We start from the raw sequence: 13,883 nt of genomic DNA on the forward strand, positions 1-13,883 counted from the left end.
TTCTCCTTCCCAAGAGAGCTGGTTGTTAAACCAATGGTTACCAACACACTCTTACGTAAAATGAAAGGGGTTCTATCCAATCTGTGCAATTCCTCAGAACTCTAGCTCCTATAAGGTATCATAATGAGTTTGAATCTTCGTGCATTAATTATCTCATTAAGGAAAGCTAGGTTCATAGGATATTTTGTGAGACAGGAGATCTATAGAAATTGTAACAGGATTTTTTTTCATCAATTTCCCAGTCAGGGAAAGAGATCAATCCTATGTTTATATCTCCAGTATTTAGCACAGTATTTTGTATATAGTAAGCATTTACATAATGCAGACAGAATACTTGGCCCAGAGTGAGGAAGAAATATCTACCTGAGTTCAAATCTGGCCTCATACATGTAGCTGTATGACCCTGGGCAAATCACTAAGCCCTGTTTGCCTCAGTTTTCTCATCTGTAAAAATAAGCTGGAAAAGAAAGTGGCAAACTACTCTAGTATCTTTGCTAAGAAAACCCCAAATGATGAAAAATGCTTTTTGTATTCAGAGAAAAAACTTATTTTATCAATACAGATTAAAGCATGATTTTTTTAAACTTCATTTTTCTTAAGTTTTTTTGAGGAGGGTGAGGTAGGGAAGATCTGTTATCTTTTGCAATATGACTTTTATGGAAAAGTTTTGCATAACTTCACATGTGCTTTCTCAATGTGGGAGGGAAGGGAAAGAATCTGGAACTTAACAAATGTAAAAAAAAGTTTTACATGTAATTCAAAAATTAAATATATTTATTCACATATATAAACATATATTCACATATACACCTCCCCCCCAAAAAAAAAAGCAAAACAAAGAAAATCCTAAATAGATGTCATGGAGAATTGGGAAAGATTAAAAAATGATTGAACAAGCACTTAATTCATTTATTTATTTATTTATTTTTGCTGAGGCAATTGGAATTAAGTGACTTGCCCAGGATCACACAACTAGGAAGTGTTAAGTTTCTGAGGTCAAATTTGAACTCAGGTCCTCCTGATTTTCTAGCTGGTGCTCTATCCACTTTGCCACATAGCTGCCCCCATTTAAATATTTGTTGATTGTGGACTGACTATTTTTTTCTTTAAGGATCAGATCATGTCCTATCTCCATCAAGGATTTTTCTTGATTGCCTGAGGTGGAGTGATCTTTCATTCACCTGGATTAATGTATAAATAGCTTCTTGCTGGAATGAGAGCTATGTACCATGTCTTCTCTATATTCTCTACAATGTCAAGTATAGTGAACATAATAGGCACTCAATAAATATTTATTGTTTGATTTGAATGAATTTCAAATTCATTGAATTTTGTGAGATCATAAAGGCAAGTGTTTTCATATAATGGATTTCATGTTATATATAAAACATAACCCAACTGAATTTAGAATATTAGTTTTCACAGAACTGTTCACCTTGAGACCACACTGCCAATCAATATGAAGGTTCTTATGGGTAGAGTGAATGATGATATTGTATCATATTCCCTCAAGATGAGTTTTTTTTACTTCAAGTGACTGAGTGAAGAGTGACTGACTGAGAGACTAAGAGAAGTGATTTTATGTATCAATCAGATAATGGCAACAATCCATGTGGAGAAAGGCATGGTGGGAAGAGACGTGGCTTATGTGAGGGTTGCCTTCATTGTGTTACCATTGGATTGTTCTCCATGAGAAATCCATCCAATCTCCATGTCTTATCCAAAGTAGACCAATACATAGATTAAGATAAGCAGATTTTAAAATCTAATGTGCTTTTGCCTATCTTGTCCACTGGGAAGCTTTGGGTTATTTTTTATCATCTTGTTTATGGAATGATAGTAGTATGGGATAGAAGATCCCATATCTTAGGAGCCCTCTGCTCTCTATTGGAAGAGTAAGAATCATTATCAGAGCACAGTCTCTAAAACCAAGGAAGTGCTCCAGGTCGTTTATTGATATAGAGGTCCCCTTCCATAATAAAACTTCTTCTACCTTCGTGAATCTTTCAGACTCTTTGCAGACCTATGATCACCAGAAAAATTCCCTTTCCTCTGTCTTATATGGACATTTCCCCATCTCATCAGTTACCACTCCTAATGTAGGTACTGGAGGACTGCCTGGACTAATTCAATGGGCTAGGTGTGGCTCCTGGAAGAGATAAAGTCACTATCAAAATAGACTATGGTTTGGATCCTTGAAAAACTTTTAGAGGGGGTACAGAGGCAATTTGGTTTTCATTAGTGATATGGAGAAGTTTTTTTTTTTTTCCTTTTCCCAATCATCACTTTCCTATTTCTGGATCAGAGTTGTACCCCCCAAAAGTCCAATTCAGAAGTAGTTATCACCAAATGATATATCAAAGATAGGATGTACCTTTTTTTTTTTTTAATTTTTGGTACGGAGTGTTTTCTTTCAATCACCTTATATCTGGATCAGACATATATCCCTCCATCAAAGCCCACTAGTAGTTATCACTAAATGGTATATCAAGGGCAGAATATACAATCCTGGATTCAGGGCTCTGTAATGATGACATAGCTGCAACTCCTCATTTTTATTCCTAGCAAATAATTCTGGGTGACCTATTGGAGAAAGCAGGGGAACACATAAATAACCCTTTCTGCAAGTTCTTTTTTCAGAAGTGAGTAAGGAGTCACCTTTCAGTGAGTGGATCTGCCAGGCCAGAATTTATGCTCTTGGAATTAAGATAATTGAAGTTCATACATATTATATGACCAAGGTGAAGTGATTTCTATGTTGAACCTTTACCTATATTATAAAATGTGTTTCCTGATGATCTTAGTAGTCAAAGGTTTTAGGACCCAAATACTGTTTGTAAAATATCTCACACATAGAAGTCCCTCAAAAAGGACATGAAATAATGAATCATTATGAAATCCCTCATTTTATAGTGATTTATGTTTTAAAATATTGAGTTACATTGGATAAAATTTCAAAGCACAAATAACAGGGAAACTCTGATGAAAAGATCTAGAAATGACAAATTTAAAAATGTAAAAGATTCACAAAGATGGACTACAATGTCCATCATTCTATGATATAGTCTGTTAAAGCAAAGCAATTTAAAAATTTTATTTATTTTATTTTTAATTTATTGAATAAAATAAACATTTTTATAACATAGTATAATAAAAAAATCATTGCACATAAAATTGCAAATCTACCAAATACAATTCACTATTCCTTTTAAACATATATAAAAAAGTTATCATGTAAATTTCTTCCTTTTTTCTTCTCTTCTCTTACTCTAGCAATGGCCAGATTAGATATAAATATGTATACACACACACACACACACACACACATATATATATAATATATATTCACATGTATATATATGCATATATATACATACATTCACATAAAAGTATATATGTAAAAGCATTCCATACATACATCTATTTATCAATTCTTTCTTTGGATGCAGATAATGTTTTCTTTCATAAAATCCTTTGTAGTTAACTTGATTAATTATGAGAGTCAAAATTGTTTATTCACTGAAATTGTTCTTAATATTGCTATTGCTCTATGCAGTATATTTTTGGTTCTCTTCATTTGACTTTTCATTATTTTATGCAAGTCTATCCATGTTTTTCTAATACCATCAAGTTTATAATTTCCTATAACATAGTAGTATTCCATCATAGTCATATATCATAACTTGTTCAGTCATTCTCCAATTAACAAGCAGTCCCACAATTTCCATTTCTTTGCCACACAAAGAGTTGCTACAAATATTTTAGAACATATAGCTTCTTTTTCCTTTTTCCTTTATCATCTTTGGAAATAAACCTATTAACTTACACTTTAACATATTTAACATGTATTGGTCAACCTGCCATCTGGGTGAAGGAGTGGGAGAAAGGAAGGAAAAAGTTGGAACAAAAGGATTTGCAACTGTCAATGCTGAAAAGTTACCTATGTATATATCTTGTAAATAAAAAGCTATATTAATAAAAATAAAATATTTCATTTATAAAAAAGGAAATAAACCTATTAGTGGTATTTCTAGATCAAAGAATGTAAGATAATATTGGATTAGTTCATAATTTTATCAACAATGAATTAATGTTCCAATTTTTCTACATCTCCAACATTTGTTGCCATCCTGGTCAATCATTTTAATCCATTTGACAGATAAAAAATGATATTTCAAGGTTCTTTTAATCTGTATTTCTCTATTCAATAATAATTTCAAAATTATTATATGACTATAAATTGTTTTGATTTTTTCATTGGAAAACTACCCATCCATATCCTTTAACCATTTATCAATTGGTAAATGACTCATTCTTATAGATTTTACTAAATTTTCTATGTATTTGACACAATTTGGTAATTAATATATTTGATAAAATTTCTTCCCAATTTTCTGCTTTTCTTTTGCTTCTAGCTACATTTCTTTTATTTGTATAAAACCTTTTAAATATAATTTCAAAATTATTCACTTTACAACTCATTCTATCTCTTGTTTATTCATAAATTGTTCATTTATCCATAAATCTGGTTATGTATTCCATGTACTTTAATTTATTTGGTAATATCTCTGTTAGACTGTGTATATTATGGTCATGTATCCATTTTGACCTTATCTTGGTACATGGTGTAAAATATGGTCTATGCCAAATTTTTGCCACATTGTTTTCCAGTTTTCCCAACAATATTTACTAATTAATGAATTCCCAAATCTTAAGTGTTTACATTTGCCAAATACAAGGCTACTATATAATTTTCGCTGCTATAAATTGTATGTCTACTATGTTCCATTAACCTACTTTTCTATTTTTTAACCCGTAAATAGAGAGTCTTGATAATTACTGCCTTATACTACAGTTAATGATCTGGCACTGCTAAATCTCTTTCCTTTATTTTCTTTCATTGTTTCCTTTGATATTCCTGATTTTTTTTATTCTTCCAAATGAATTTTATTTTTTCTAGTAATTGTTTATTGTTTTCTAGTAAAACAATTTTTTTGTAGTTTAATTGGGATGGCATTGAATATATAGGTGTTTAGGCAAAATTGTCATTTCTATTGTATTGGTCCTCCATGAAAAATTAACACTTCTCTAATTATTTAAATATGATTTTATTTGCATAAAAAGTTATTTAAAAATATTTTGTTTATATACTTCCTGGATTTGTTTTGGCAGGTGTATTCCCAGATATTCTATATTGTACAGCTTCTTAATGTCCATTTCAAGTGACAAACACAACCACCATCAATGAGTTATCCAAAGAATGTAACCTTTTGAAATAGGTAAATTTGGATGCACTGATCTTTGTTGTATCTTTAGGGAAGAGATCCTTAACCTTTCTATGGATCATCGATTCCTTTGGCAGTCTGATGAAGACAATAGACCCTTTTTCAGAAAACAAGAAAGGGAAGTCACCAAAGTTTTCACGAATTATTTCAGGGGTCCTCAAACTGTGGCCCGTGGGCCAGATGCAGCAGTTGAGGACATTTATCCCTCTCACCCAGGGCTATGAAGTTTCTTTATTTAAAGGCCCACAAAACAAAGTTTTTGTTTTTACTATAGTCTGGCCCTCTGACTATAGTCTGAGGGACAGTGAACTGGACCCCTATTTAAAAAGTTTGAGGACCCCTGCATACCATATCTTTATGTTCACTGAGAGGTTTGCAATATGCAAAATCTCCACTGTATGTAGGGTATGGTGCTTTAAAAAAAAACAATACCCAAAAATTTTTGTATCAACAAAAAAATTCATTATTTATTAAGAAATTATAATTTTCTTTTTAAAAAGTTCATATTGAGTATATTAATATAATTCAAGATTCTATGTGGAATTGTATCTAGGCAAAGTGATTGGGTCACTGCTCCAAGACCCTCATTTTACAGGATATTTATAGAATTTGCAGCAACCCAAAGCAATAGAATTTGACAAGAAGTAATATAATCAGAAAGATATCAGATGGTATACTAGGGTGATCTCCCACCCCACACTATTTCCTTTCCCATAGCCCTTACCTTTCCAGCAGTGGTTTTGCAATGATGTTCTCAAGTCATTATCTCTTTGCTACAAAGTAGTTCCACCTTCAAATTGAAGTCACCTTTTATTTTATTTGCTTTGGGCACAGAAATTCTTAGTGGTATCATTGTTTCTATAGAATCCCCAATGATAAATACTTAGTTCAGTTCCCTGAAGTTTAATATCAAGGCAAATTTAAAACAGAAAGATATGCAAACAAAGTTTTACCAGATGTTCATTTCAACACACAAATACTACATGCCTACTATGTGCTAGGAGATAAAAAAAGATGAAAGGTTCTATGCTTTCATGGAGTGTCATGTTCTACCTAGGGATACTATATTACACAACTGAGTGAATACAAAGTATATACAAAAAAAGTCAAAGAATTTCTAGAGGGAGAAAATTCTAATAACTGGGAAAAGGATCAGAAAAGTCCCTCAGGTATAGGAAGTGGCACCAATACAATACTTTAAAGGAAACTTGGGATGTTATGAAGTGAAAGAGAGGAAGATGTTCATTCCAGATGTAGCAAAACATTTATACTAAGGTGCAAGTATATAAGATGAAATGGAATGAGGGAACAATTAGTAGATCACTTTGAATAAATTGGAGAGTATATGAAGAGGAATAATATAAGATAAGAGGAATCCAGATTGTAGATGGCTTTAAATGTCTGGATGAGTAGTTTACATATTATTTTATTCTTAGAAGTAATAGGAAGATATTGACATGATCAATTCGATGTTTAAAAATTTCAATTGTGCAGCTATGTGGAAGATAAATAGAGATAGACATATTGGAGGCTGGGAGACCAATTAGAAGGTTATATTTCAATAGTCTAGGTGGAAGAGGTTGAGGACCTGAACTAGCATAGAGTGACTATGTGAGTGGCAAAGGGAAAAATGGATGAATGAGAGGTTGCAGTAGTAGGAGTAATAATATTTGGTAACTGATAGGATGTAGGATCAAGGGAGACAGAATAGTAAAGATGAATCCAATATTGCAAACTGAGATGACTAGAAGAATTCCCCTAAACAGGAAAAGGGAAATTTGGAAGAGTGTTGGTGTTCATGGGAAAATCTAATTAAGGTTAGTCTGTTAATTCAGATTTAAGATTAGGATGAAATAAGATATATGTAGACAATATAATATTTTACAAAAGAAGTTTACTTAATAATAGAATGGGAAGAATACTCAACAAGGAAATACAGAATTATTTCAGTTGGATGCAACTCTCCCCCCACTTCTATTCTAGTTCCTTATCGGGGTATACCCAGTCATTAAATTGTGCTGACTTTCACATCAAGCTTGAGGAGCATGAATAATTTGGTTATGAGTTTATATCTTAGGTAAATGTAAATTTATGTCAGTTATTTTAGCCTAAGTATGTTGGACCAATCAAGTCTCAAGGATGTTTTTATTGCCTTTTAAAGATGCTGGGACATTTGTGATAAATTTCTAACAGCTCAGTGTGATCTACTATCATCGTTCCCATCCAGATTATTAGAACAAGTCATTCCTATTGCAGCTAGGTTAGAGGGAACACACAATAAATTTATTTTTGTACATGTTGCATTTGAGATGCCTACTGCCACTTCCACAATCAAGCTGTTAAGTCCAATGAGTAGCTGGTAATATGGCACTGGACTTCAGGAGATAAAGCCATCCTATATCTAATCCATAGAGAAAAGAGGTTGCTGATCATTAATAAAGTTTTTCAAGATAGTTTATTTATAGATAACATTATTCCAATTACATTAAGCTCTGGAACATTACCAAGTCACTTCACTGAAATCTCTAATTTTTATAATAGTTCAATTGATCTACAATCAGAAAAACAAAGTTCACAAAAATTATATATTACCTTAATTGCAGTTTTAGCTACACAGATAACCCACATATCCATCATCTATGCATGCATATTTCTGTTTGTCTGTCTGTCTCTGTCTCCCCAACCTCACTCCCCATCTATCTATCTCCCTATCTCTTGATCAGGTACCTCAGATGGACAGTAATCTATGCCCTGAGTTAAATTCTCGGAGAAAATTGTGTATTGCATTTGAGAAAAAATGCAGAGCTTATAATTATTAATCTATTTTCCTATAAAAACCTATTTCTTTAGGTTTACTATCTTCCCAGTCAAGTTAAATGCTTACAAATTGCAAATTATAAATGAGATAAAGTCAATGAAAAGGTGCATGTAAGCAGACTGTGATATTTTACCAACAACAAAATGAACAAAAATTGGAAGAGAGAACATTAAAGATATGTATGACTGGAAAAGGAAGAAGATCAGTCAAGTGGTAAACTTTGATACAATGGCTGGTTAGCCAAATATTACAATATACTATCATTGTTAAGATATTAAAAGAACTAGGGAAAAGTTATCCAGCTTTTTAGGTGGATCATTTATGTTGAATTTGTTGAAAGACAGACAAGAATTATTCAGGACAGAAAGTCATGGTGTAATTGCCATTTCCCTTTAGGAAACAGTACTCATAGAAATGTCATCATACCACTATCTGAATACCTAAGTAAATGTTTATTATACAACCTTGTGTTTTTTAAATCTCTAGATCCCAAACAATAGATCTCAGAACTGGGATAGGAATGGGGATAATTGTTAAATGATGTTTTTTTGCAAAGAAATAAAGCTTAAGAAAATGTGAGGATTCTTGATAATGAGAGACAAAAAAAGCTTTTGTCTTCCTTCAATGGCATTTACAGAGTTCCATTATGGAGCGAATTGATTTTAAATGCCTTAAGATTGTTTATTTACTAAGCAACACAAAGTTATTTAACGATAACTTTCACACCCAGTGTGTGCAATTATTAGTAGCTGCTACTGGAATATAAGAGGAAAGAGTTTGTTTATCCTGAAACATTATTTCTGGGCTAGAGCTTCTTTCTTCATTATATATACACTTAGATTTTTCCAGTAGTGACCCTGTAGTTAATTACACATATAAAATGATGATATTATGAAAATATTTTTATTAATGGTACTCTTTTTAGATTATTTACAGAGGGTTTATAGTAATAAGTATTCTCCGCACTTAAGAAGATTATAATATAAATTCAGGCTTACTTATGGAAAGAGGAAAAAAAACACAAGGGAGTTGGCCTTAAAATATCAAAAGAAACATCACAGAAATGATAGTATAAAACTATCCTTAAATGTTACTAAAGGCAGAGCAAGAGAAATTAAATTGAAAATTTGAATCAAGAATAGATCCTTTATTGTTATATTCTGCTGTCCAAGAATCTTAAAGAATAGAAACATGTGGCTGGATCACAAACTATACAGTTAGAGAGAGTAAACATATCAATAAGACAAATCATCCATGACAATACAGAACTTGAAGCACAGGATTAATAATATCTGAACCCAAGCAAGTCAATAACTATAATCTATTTCAGGGGGAGGTTTGCCTAAGGGTACCAAACACTACTTAGGGAATGAGTTTCCTTATCTTTGCTTTCAGGTGCAAGAAAAAATAAGCAGGCAGGAAAGCCAGCAAGCAAGTACTCTACTCTGGGGTCCTTTCCTTTTTTAGGCACTTTGGAGGCACCATTGTGGACACACAAATTATTAAAATTATTAAGATAAAAATGAAAAATATCAGAATAAAACAAAATAATTATGAATGACCTGTAAACCAAGTGAATGCTGTTGCCCCTCCTCCCTTTTTTGTTTTGGAATATATTGTTTAGGATATTGGAATATCTGAATTGAACTAGCAAATTGACCTGGATAATGTGATGTGAAGATTGCTAGTGGTGAAAGATGGGAGGGGAAGTAGCTTCTGATTTTTAAGCTGAAATAGATGGTTGCAAATTTTGTATTTAGTAAGCTAAATTGTGGTTGGAGAAAGTGAGGTGGGAAGTATTCAGAGGCATCTCTACTTCTAGTTTCTTCAGGAGAGTGGCTAGGATTTGTTCTGGTTATTTTAATTAATCCTCTTCCTGAGGCTCCAGCTCTATAGGGCAAAAACAAACAAACAAACAAACAAACAAAAAACACCTCACACTTCAGCCTTACACTCCTTACACTCTGACTAAAAGGGACAAGCTCATCCAGATCCATCAGCACACTCAGCTCCTAGATAGATTAGAAGCAGAGTCCAGGGACAAGATCATGCATTAGGAAAGTTGTGGGATTTTCCCAGCAATACCCTGAATCATGCATGTAAGCTGGGGACTGCTTTGCCTAAATCAGTCCCTTCAGAAGAAGCAAAGTCCTTTGCTTGATGGAGAAAAATCTACTTGGCCAAAGGCATCTTGGATCTTTCTTCCAGCAGCTAAAGAAGGAGCTAAGTGCAGGAGGTGTTCAATCTCACTCTCTCACGCTTCTTTTCCAGTTCCCAAACACCTTATGATGAGATTTCCCAGTTCCAAGTGATAAGACTAAGTATATAGTGGAGACAGAATAACAATAACAGTTGTCATTTATATAGCATTTTTAGGTTTGTAAAACACTTTACATTTATCTCATTTAATCCTCACATCAATCCTGGGAGAGAGGTGCTATTGTCATCCCATTTTTACAGGTGAGGAAATTTAGGATGAGAGATTAAATCAAATTGCCCAAGTTCATGAAGCCAGTAGGCCCCTAAGCAGAATTTCAATTTAAATCTTCTTGTCGATTCAGTCTTTTCAGTTATGTCTAACTCTTTGTGGAGTTTTCTTTTGGAGTTTTTTGGGTAGAGAAATTGAAGTAGTTTGCCTTTGCCTTTTCCAGCTTGTTTTACAGATGAAGAAACTGAGGTAAACAATGTTATGTGATTTGCCCCAGGTTACATAGCTACATTTCTTCCCTCATGGAAACATCTTAACTAGACATCTCAATCATTGTCTTTGAACCCTCAAAAATAATCAATTTGGATTTAGAAACACACTTTTTCATTTTCTGTTCCTTTACAGGTGGAGAAATAGAGGTAAGGGGTATAATCTGTAAGGAAGAAGATTTCTGCTCTACGTGAAGAGCTGTGGAGAGAGAGGCTGGCAAAGAGCAGGCTGGCCCCTGACACCAGTAGCTGTGTGACCGTGGGAGAATCATTTGAACTCTGAGTGTTTCAAGACAATGTTCTCCAAATTATTTTGACAATCTATCAGCAAAACATTTTGTGTATTTGTAATTTATATGCATGTAATACTGTACTAATAGGTTGAACTATGAAATATATACAAAAGTAAATATTAAAAAGGAGATAAAGGTGAACGTTTTCAAATGTTGTATTTCTTTTTTAATAATACAAAATTTAGGCTTTTATTAAGATATTAATTGTTAATGAGAATTGTTATTAAATCTATTTTATTATTTTCTTGAAAAAACTCCATAAATGTCTTGGCAGATAAGACACGTTTATTAAAAATAATTGTTTTCATAATAAATTACTCAGCTAATTTGATTTATGTAGTTAACTAAACATATAGAATGATGTCTTTGAAAGAGACATAAGGCAACACTCAATAATAAGTCAAAAATTGGTAAATATTTTTATAGTAATCAGAGCAATCACTTTTGATTAGGGAGGAAAGAAAGATATTTATATAGTACCTATTATGTATTAGGTACTATGCTAAGTGCTTTTTACAAATATTATCTCATTTGATCCCTAGAACTTAGCTGCAAAGGAAGTATTATTATAACTCTCATTTTATATTTGAGGAAGCAAACAGAAGTTAAATTACTTGTCTAAGGCCACAGCTAGTATACAGCTGAGACAGAATCTGAATCCAGGTCTTCCTGACTCCCGGCCCAACATTCTATCCATTGTACCAGCAACTGCCTCTATTAATAAGCTAGAGACTATGAAATCTCTGGTATAGAGAGTTCTGAGATAAAAGAGTTCCTTTTACTCATGCAGGCCTGTATCTTCTCTGTGACATATAAACTTAGTGACCTACAGTATTGAGAAGTTTTGACTTACTCAGACCCAGCTTGTATGTTTTGGAAGAAGGTTTTGAAATCCAGGTGGTCCTGGCTCCAAGACCAACACTCTATTTACTATTCTTGCTGTTCAGTCATTTAAGCTGAGTGACTTTTTGTGACCCCATCTGGGGTTTTCTTGGCAAAGATACCAGAATGGTTTGTCATTTTTTTCTTTGTTAATTTTGTAGATGAGAAACTGAAGCAAACAGGATTAAGTGACTTGTTCAGGATCCCACAGCTGAGCACCTAAGGCCAGATTTGAGCTCAATAAGATGAATTATCTTCACTTCAGGTTCAACATTCTATCCACAGTGCCATCTAGCCCCTTAAAATTTTTTAAAATTGCTTTTTATGTTTTGTTTTTGGTGGAAATTTTTGTTTCATTCCAGATTTTATTTGAATTTGTATATGACCATTATTACATTTTATTTGCATTGCTAGTTTTATGATATTATATTTCAACCAGATAGGAAGAGGAGTTATTCTCCAAAACTCTGATAGCTCCTGCCCTGTGAATTTGTATTATGTCCCCTGAGTCTGGAATGTCCTCTCTCTTCACCTCATGCCTGTCAAAAGCCTCCTTTTCCCTGCATGTTTAACTTAGGTGCCACTTCTTTCTGATTCTTCTAGCTTCAATTTCTCTTTAACCTATATTTTTTCTTGAGCTCTTTGTACCTCGATCTTGTATTCATCATAATTTAGTTAACATTATAGTTATTTGTGGATGTGTCATAATTTGTGAACTCTGTGAAGGCAGGCAAGGACTTTTGTAATGTCAGTGCCATTAATAAGCACATGTCAAAGAGTCTGTGACATGTCAACTCCTGTACTATATTCTAGAGATCCTAATACCAAAGTGAGGCAATGCCTGTCTTCAAGTAGCTTACATTTTACTAAAGAGAAGCACTATGTTCACAGATGAATAAATATAGATTATATAAAGGTAAATACCATACCCAGTGATTTTTGGAAGGGATATAACAACTGGGAGAATTAGGGAAACTCTTGAAGTTTTGAGGTGAGGATTGAAGGATATGAAGGATTTCAAGAGATGGAGGTAAGGAGGGGAAAGGATGCCAGACTGGAGGGACTTCTGTGCAAAGTACCGAGAAAGGAGAAAGGATGTTGTGTACCGGGAATAGCAAATGTGGCTGGATTCATTTACTGCACATGGAAAAGGAATATGTAATTAGGAAGGGCTTTATATGCTGAATAGAGGAATTTGTGTTTGATATGAAGGCAGTGGAGAGTCATAAATGCTTCTTGCTGAAAGGAATGATATGATCAGCCTATACTATATTAATTTAGCATCTCCATGAAGGATGAATTGGAAAAGGGAAAAGCTGGATGCTGGGAGACCAATTAGGAGATTATTGAAGTAATCCTAGCAAGTGGGGTGAGGGTCTACATCCATTAATTTAGCTGTAAACAGTTCAGTGTTTTAAATCACCATACTTTTAATGAAAAGGTGAATGTTGTTAGCTAATTATTCTATACCTTCATCAGTAAGTCATCATACTTCATATAAACCCATAAATTCTGTAATGTCTGTTTGATTAAATTATTACATAGATAGGAGCCCTGCAAGAAATATTTTCCTGAAGAAACTGAAAATTGAGTGGATGCCCCTCAGCTAGGAATTGGCTGAATTAATTATGGTATATGAATGTGATGGAATATTATTGTTCTATAAGAAATGATGAGCAGGCTGATTTCAGAAAGACTTACATGAATTGACGCTAAGTGAAGTGAGTAGAACCAAGAGAATATTGTATCTAGCAACAACAAGATTATATAACCATCAACTGTGATGCACTTGGCTCTTTTCAACAATGAGGTGATTCAAGACTTAATTCCAATAGACTTAATGATGGAAAATGCCATCTCTTCAGAGAGAGAACAGTAAAGACTGAATATGGATTAAAGTATAATATT

The 13,883-nt window shown here is 33.2% G+C and overlaps 1 long non-coding RNA gene across 1 annotated transcript in view; it reads left to right on the top strand.

Moving 5' to 3' along the window:
- The window catches only part of LOC127553328 (uncharacterized), a 78,270-nt gene extending 67,036 nt beyond the window's left edge, over positions 1-11,234 (top strand). Inside the window, exon 3 of the long non-coding RNA XR_007951725.1 lies at positions 10,937-11,234. This is a non-coding gene — a long non-coding RNA (uncharacterized LOC127553328). The remainder of the gene's footprint in view (positions 1-10,936) is intronic.
- The last annotated feature ends 2,649 nt before the right edge of the window (positions 11,235-13,883 follow it).

This window comes from Antechinus flavipes, chromosome 3 (genome assembly GCF_016432865.1).
Source record: "Antechinus flavipes isolate AdamAnt ecotype Samford, QLD, Australia chromosome 3, AdamAnt_v2, whole genome shotgun sequence".
Lineage (NCBI taxonomy): Eukaryota > Metazoa > Chordata > Mammalia > Dasyuromorphia > Dasyuridae > Antechinus > Antechinus flavipes.